Source organism: Triticum aestivum, chromosome 3D, assembly GCF_018294505.1.
Source record: "Triticum aestivum cultivar Chinese Spring chromosome 3D, IWGSC CS RefSeq v2.1, whole genome shotgun sequence".
Lineage (NCBI taxonomy): Eukaryota > Viridiplantae > Streptophyta > Magnoliopsida > Poales > Poaceae > Triticum > Triticum aestivum.
The window spans coordinates 325585659-325592625 of record NC_057802.1 but is presented as its reverse complement, the minus strand read 5'-3'; positions in this window follow the sequence as shown (position 1 = coordinate 325592625).

Below are 6967 nucleotides of genomic sequence, written 5' to 3'. Positions count from 1 at the left end.
ACTAAAGATCATTAAGGTAAAACCCAACCATAGCATTAACATATCAGGTCCCCTTTATCCCTTCCGCAACAACCCCCTTACTCGGGTTTATGCTTCTGTCACTTAAGCAACCCCCTATAAGCGAATCATGAACGTATTGCAACACCCTACAACGGGAATCCCTCATGCTTGCGCGACACGGAGGGCACAATAGGACAACACCAAAATAAAACATACAACTCGTACCAATCTAGATCATCAATCAACCCAAAGACAAAGGATATCCACTCAAAACATCATAGGATGGCAACACATCATTGGATCATAATATGTGGCATAAAGCACCATGTTCAAGTAGGGATTACAGCGGGGTGCGGGAGAGTGGACCGTGTAAAAGAGATGAGGATGGTGATGTTGATGAAGAGGATCACCGCGGCGATGTTCACCTCCCGCTGGCACTCCGGCGCCACCGAGAGAGAGGAGTAGAGGTTCTCCCCCTTGTGCTTCCTCCTTCATGGCCTCCCCCTGGATGGGGAGGTTCTCCCTCTGGATCTTGGCCTTCATGGCGATGATGGCCCCTCCGGGATCCTCCTCCATGTCCTCTGGTGATGATGGCCCCCTCCGGCAGGGTGCCAGAGAGGGCCTAGATTGATTTCTCGTGGCTATAGAGGCTTGCAGCGGCGAAACTTCCGGTCTAGGTTATTTTCTGGAGGTTTGGGTATTTATAGGAGAGGTTGGCATCGAGAACAAGTCAGGGGGGCCCACGGGAAGTCCAGGAGGCACAGGGCACGCCCGCCACCCTCATGGGGCCCATGGGCCTCCCCTCCGGTAACTCTTCGTTCCAGTATTTTTTATATTTTCCAGAAAAATTCTCCGTTGATTTTCATCGCATTCCGAGAACTTTTATTTTTGCACAAAAATAACACCACGGTAGTTCTGCTGAAAACAGCGCCAGTCCGGGTTAGTTCTAATCAAATCATACCAAAATCATATAAAACTATTGTAAACAGGGCATGAATACTTCATAAATTATAGATACGTTGGAGACGTATCACATCCCCGAGCTTAATTCCTGCTCGTCCTGGAGTAGGTAAATGATAAAAACAAAATTTTTGATGTGGAATGTTGCCTAACATGTTCATGACATATTCTTTTCTTTGTAGCATGGACATTCAGACTTTTATATGGTTCAAAGCAATAGTCTAGTTTTGACATGAGGACTTTAGTACTCAAGCATATGAACAAACAACCATGTCTTTCAAAATATCAATACTAAAGCAAGTTATCCCTAGCCCATTATGCTCAATCATTGATCCATTCATAAAACACACTCGCATATTAGCCACACCCAATGCTTAAGTACGATCATAGTGCCCCTTAGTTGGTGCTTCATAAGAGAAGATAGAGACTCCAAATAAAAATAAAATTTGCATAAAGTAAAAGAAAGGCCCTTCACGGAGGGAAGTAGGGATTTGTAGATGTGCCAGAGCTCAAAGAGAAAAAGATAGAGATAAAAACATTTTGGGTGGCATGCTTTTCCTGTCAACGAAAACGATCGAGTAGTTCCCAATACTTTCCATGCTAGATATATCATAGGCGGTTCCCAAACAGAAAATAAAGTTTATTCCTTTTTCCACCATACTTTCACTTTCCATGGCTAACCGTATCCACGGGTGCCTTCCACACCAACACTTTCCATGGAATTTATTATTTGAAAACATAAAGTAAATTCATTTTTCATTTCGGGATTGGGCATCCCTAATACCTTTGTCGTACTCTCGTGCAATGACAAGTGAATAAACACTCATCTTGAGAATAACACATCTAGCATGAAAATATATTAGCCACCCCCTACCATTTCATGAGCAGTACGAGCACGCAAAAGAGAAATTTATTTTGAAAATTAGAGATGGCACATACAAATTTTCTTAGAATGGCAAAAGCACACAACGCAAAGAAAACAGAACAACCTATTGCAATCTGGATATTTCGAATACTTCTGTAGCTCCAAAAATTCTGAAAAATTAGGACAATGTCAACAATTTCTATATCAATCTTGTTTAAAACATTCAGAATATTTCATCGCTTCTGTGATTTTTAAAAATTATTTTACTGGACGCAAAAGTTTCTGTTTTCTAACAAGATCAAAGCAACTATCACCCAATATGATCCCAAAGGCTTTGCTTGGCACAAACACTAATTAAAACAAAAAAACACAATCATAACAGTAGCATAATTGTGCAAACACTCAAGAACATAAAGAAAAAGACAAAAATAAATTTTATTCATTGGGTTGCCTCCCAACAAGCGCTATCGTTTTACGCCCCTAGCTAGGCATAATGCATAGATTCAAGTATTGTCATCTTTATTTCTAGATCCATAAGATGACCTCATGATTGATTCATATGGTGGTCTAATTCTTGTTCTTGGGAAGTGTTCCATACCCTTCCTTAGTGGAAATTGAAATTTAACATTGCCTTCTTTCATATCAATCATGACACCAATAGTGCGTAAAAACGGTCTACCAAGAATAATTGGACAAGACGGATTGCAATCAATATCAAGAATAGTAAAATCTATGGGCACATAATTCCTATTTGAAAGAATAATAACATCATTAATTCTTCCCATAGGCTTTTTTATAGTAGAATCCGCCAAGTGCAAATTTAGAGAACACTCTTCAATATCGGTAAGACCAAGCACATCACATAAAGATTTCGGAATTGTGGAAACACTAGCACCCAAGTCACATAAAGCAAAACACTCATAATTTTTAATCTTGACTTTGATAGTAGGTTCACATTCATCATGTAATTTTCTAGGAATTGAAATCTCTAATTCCAACTTTTCTTCTAAAGCTTTCATCATAGCACCAACAATATGTTTAGTAAAAGCTTTATTTTGTTGATAAGCATGGGGTGAATTTATCATGGATTGCAACAAAGAAATACAATCAATCAAAGAGCAACTATAATAATTAAAGTCTTTGTAATCCAAAAGAGTGGGCACATCACTAGTTAAAGTTTTGACCTCTTCAAACCCACTTTTATCAATTTTCTCAACAAGATTTTCACCCTTCGAATTATCGGGACGCCTTCTAGCTAAAGTTGACTCTTCTTAAGTCCCTTTATTATCAATCTTAAATTTACTAAACAAAGAATCAATAGAAGAAACACTAATCATTTTAAGATCTTCATCACTTTTATGAAAGCAATCACTAGTAATTCCTCTAAAAATTCTCTTCTAGCTCTAAGCATAGCGGTTCTTTTCTTACTTTCATCCAGAGAAACATAAAGAGACTTAATTGATTCCTGAACCGTAGGCACAAAAATTTTCATCTTGAGATTTTCTACATCATGAGAAATTCTATCAATACTTCTGGACATATCATTAATCTTATTCAGCTTTTCTTCTATTGTAGCATTGAAAACTTTTTGAGTATTGATAAATTCTTTAATATTATTCTCAAGATCAGAGGTGTTCCTATTATTATTATAAGAAGTATTACCATAGGAATTACCATAATTCTTAGAGCAATTACTAGGAAAAGGCCTAGGATTAAAATTACCTCTATAAGCATTGTTATTGAAATTGTTTTGCGAGATAAAATTCACATCTATGTCATGACTATTTTGCTCAATCAAAGTAGACAAATGAACATCATTAAAATCAATAGGAGCACTTTTATTAGCAACCAATTTCATAAGAGCAGCAACTTTATCACTCAAAGAAGAAATTTCTTCAACCGAATTAACTTTTTTACTAGTAGGAGCTCTTTCGGTACGCCATTGTGAATAATTTGCCATAATATTATCAAGCAATTTGGTGGCTTCACACAAAGTAATTTCCATAAAATTACCACCCATGGCGGAGTCCAAAAGATTTCGAGAAACAAAATTCAACCCCGCATAAATTTTTTGTATGATCATCCAAAGATTTAACCCATGAGTTGGGCAATTCCTTAGCATTAATTTCATCCTTTCCCAAGATTGTGCAACATGCTCATGTTCAAGTTGCTTGAAATTCATGATGTGGGTTCTAAGGGAAATAATTTTTGCGGGCGGAAAATACTTACTAATAAAGGCATCTTTGCACTTATCCCAAGAATAGATACTATTGCGAGGAAAAGAAGAAAACCAAATTTTTGCATGATCTCGCAAAGAAAACAGGAATAATTTCAACTTCACAATATCATTGTCCACATCTTTTTTCTTTTGCATATCGCATATTTCCACGAATGTGGTAAGATGGGATGCGACATCCTCATTAGGAGTACCATAAAATTGATCTTTCATAACAAGATTCAACAAAGCAGCATTAATATCACAAGACTCCGCACTAGTGGCGGGAGGAGCAATCGGAGTGCTAATAAAATCATTGTTGTTGGTATTGGAGAAATCACACAACTTGGTGTTCTCTTGAGTCGTCGTTACTACGCAACAAGATCGCACTCGAAAACAGATCTGACGAGAAAAGGTGAACGAAAAAGAGGGCGAATAAAACGGAAAATTTTGGTGAAGTGGGTGAGAGGAAAACGAGAGGCTAAATGGAAAATAATGTAAATTGCAAGGAGATGAGATTTGTGATTAGGAACCTGGTACATGTTGATGATGTCTCCCGGCAACGGCATCAGAAATTCCTTTTGATGTTTGCTTGAACTACGTCGGTATTTCCCAAAGAGGAAGGGATGATGCAGCACAACAACGGTAGGTATTTCCCTCAGTGATGAGACCAAGGTTATCGAATCAGTAGGAGAACCACACAATACTACATGAATGGCACCTGCACACAAATAACAAATACTCGCAACCCAATGTATTAAAGGGGTTGTCAATCCCTTTCGGGTAACGGCGCCAGAAATTGGCAAGTAGACGGGATAAAAAATTGTGATAGATTGGTAGATGCAAATAAAAGCAAATAAAATTCAGTGAGGTATTTTTGGGTTTTTGATAATATAGATCTGAAAAGAAAAGCAAATAAAAATAGATCGCGAAGGCAAATATAATAAAGAAGAGACCCGGGGGCCGTAGATTTCACTAGTGGCTTCTCTCGAGAATAATAACATACGTGGGTAAACAAATTACTGTTGGGCAATTGATAGAACTTCAAATAATCATGACGATATCGAGGCAATGATCATTATATAGGCATCACGTCCAAGATTAGTAGACCGACTCATGCCTGCATCTACTACTATTACTCCACACATCGACCGCTATCCAACATGCATCTAGTGTATTAAGTTCATGGAGAAATGGAGTAATGCAAGAAGAACAATGACATGATGTAGACAAGATCTATTTATGTAGAAATAGACCCCATCTTGTTATCCTTAATAGCAACGATACATACGTGTTGGTTCCCCTTCTGTTGCTGGGATCAAGCACCGTAAGATCGAACCCATCACAAAGCACCTCTTCCCATGGCAAGAAAAACCGATCTAGTTGGCCTAACTAAACCAAAGATTCGAAGAAGAAATACAAGGCTGTAAGTAATCATGCATATAAGAGATCAAAAGACTCAAATAACTTTCATGGATAAAAACATAGATCCAACCATAAACTCAAAGTTCATCGGATCCCAACAAACACACCGCAAAAAAGAGTTACATAAAATAGTTCTCCAAGAGACCATTGTATTGAGAATCAAAAGAGAGAGAGAGAGAGAGGAAGCCATCTAGCTACTAACTACAGACCCGTAGGTCTACAATGAACTACTCACGCATCATCGGAGAGGCACCAATGAGGATGATGAAAACCTTCGTGATGGTGTCTAGATTGGATCTGGTGGTTCTGGAACTTGCGACGGCTGGAATTGATTTTCGTTGACTCCCCTAGAGTTTCTGGAATATTGGGTATTTATAGAGCAAAGAGGCGGTGCGGGAGGCCACCAAGGTGGGCACAACCCACCTAGGCGCGCTTGGGCCCCCAGGCGCGCCCTGGTGGGTTGTGCTCCCCTCAAAGCACCCCATAGGTACTTTCTTGGCCCATCTGGTGTCTTCTGGTCTAGAAAAAATCCACAAAAAGTTTCACTGCGTTTGGACTCCGTTTGATATCGATTTCCTGCTATGTAAAAAACAAGCAGAAAACACAACTGGCACTGGGCACTATGTCAATAGGTTAGTCCCAAACAATGATATAAAGTTTCTATAAAATGATTGTAAAACATCCAAGAATGATAATATAACAGCATGGAACAATAAAAAATTATAGATATGTTGGAGACGTATCACCGCCCACGCCCAGCTCGTGGCGGCCTATTCCAAAGATATGGCAGATGCAGATGGTGAGATGCTTGCCGAGTGTGGTGCGACGAATGCCATGGAGCCCCTTCCCCAGGAGATCGTCGGGCGTAGATCGACGAGCACCAGCCGTAGTAGTACTCTTTGTTTTGTTTAATTAAGAGCGTCGGTCTTTAATTTTTTAGAGTAATATTTAGGTCAGCTAGCTCTGTTTAATTGCTGAACTTGCTCAATTAATAAGTGTGGGTGTGATGTAGTCTCCTTTGTGTACCCAAATTATGCAATGACGTGGATGACCACTGTAACCAGGGAAATTCGAACCAAAATATTCACGTTCAAACTCATTACATACGGGTTAAGCTATATGAATCGTTTGCGATGTCCACATATCGTACATAGTGCTGAATAAGGGATCGTGTCTGATGACACTTTGCGCGCCAGTTTTTCGCTAAACCGATTCAAAAATTTTGGCTTCCGTGGAAATATCTACCTCCTCGCCCCTCCCCCTTACCAAAAGCCACATTTCCCCTGTTTCGGCCTTCCTTTCCAAGTTGAAAACTTCACTCCTTGCTTGCAGCGCCACCTCCTCGCCGGCGACTCGCCTTCATGTTGCCCGGCCTTGTCTATCTAGGCAGGTAATCCACACCCGACCCCCATCCTCCTCCTCCTTCCACATCCCACATGCCTCGACCATCGGCACGACACCTTCCACCCAAATCACCAACCCCTCCACCAAATAAGTGCCGC